The sequence below is a fragment of the Periophthalmus magnuspinnatus genome, chromosome 22, assembly GCF_009829125.3.
Source record: "Periophthalmus magnuspinnatus isolate fPerMag1 chromosome 22, fPerMag1.2.pri, whole genome shotgun sequence".
NCBI lineage: Eukaryota > Metazoa > Chordata > Actinopteri > Gobiiformes > Gobiidae > Periophthalmus > Periophthalmus magnuspinnatus.
In genome coordinates, this window is record NC_047147.1 from 711444 (window position 1) to 712279 (window position 836).

At 41.9% G+C, this 836-nt stretch overlaps 1 non-coding gene across 1 annotated transcript; it reads right to left on the reverse strand.

The window, feature by feature from the left end:
- Nucleotides 1-337: 337 nt before the first annotated feature.
- On the reverse strand, nt 338-410 carry trnar-ccg (transfer RNA arginine (anticodon CCG)). Its single transcript has one exon. It is a non-coding gene; the product is annotated as a tRNA-Arg (tRNA).
- Nucleotides 411-836: the final 426 nt, after the last annotated feature.

The following is an 836-nucleotide window of genomic DNA, read 5'->3' on the forward strand; positions in this document are numbered from 1 at the left end:
ATTTTGCTAGTTTATTTTTTTACCTCCGTGTTACTCTGCCAGTTGTTTATTTTAGTATATCCTCTTCCTCTACAGGCCTTGGGGTCGACAGTAGCTCAGCTGGTGGAGTTTGTCCACTCATCTGAAGGTTGGCGGTTCGAATGGCGGATGAATGCTGGTATTGTGGGCAGTTGGGCAAGACACTTAACCCACCTCACCCCCAGTGTCTGCCTACTCTATTGTATGAGTGTGAATGGGTGAGTGGTTGCTGACTGTGTTTTGAAGGTGGAAAAGCGCTATGTAAAAACCTCTATTTGAATCATATCTATTCTATCAAAGGGTTAAATTAAAATCCACACAACCCAGGTGGGACTTGAACCCACAATCCCCAGCTCCGGAGGCTGATGCCTTATCCTTTAGGCCACTGGGCCCTGAGCTATGTTGTCACCATAACGATTAAACAGCAGAACAAAAGCACATACCAAACACATTTTCTTATTCTTTCTGAAATAGGTTGTTATGATAATTCAACAATTTGAAGACTTGATACACGATAAAGTTTTTTTTTTTTTTCTTAAATTTTCTGGCCAGAGGTTTTATTTGAAAAACAAAAAAAAAACAAAAAACACAACCCCCCCCCCCCAAAAAAAAACAGCTGTATTGTGAAATGAGCATAGGCCTGTGTAAAGAAGAGGACTAAGTGAGGGTGATGTCACCACAGCGTTCGGCTTCAAATGAAGCTCATCGAGGCTAGCAGATATAGACAATTTGGAGCCTAGTTTCATATCTGGAATTCCAACCATGAGTATCATAGCAACCAAAGCGCCAATCAGGAATGAGGCTGAAAGTAGTGTCCC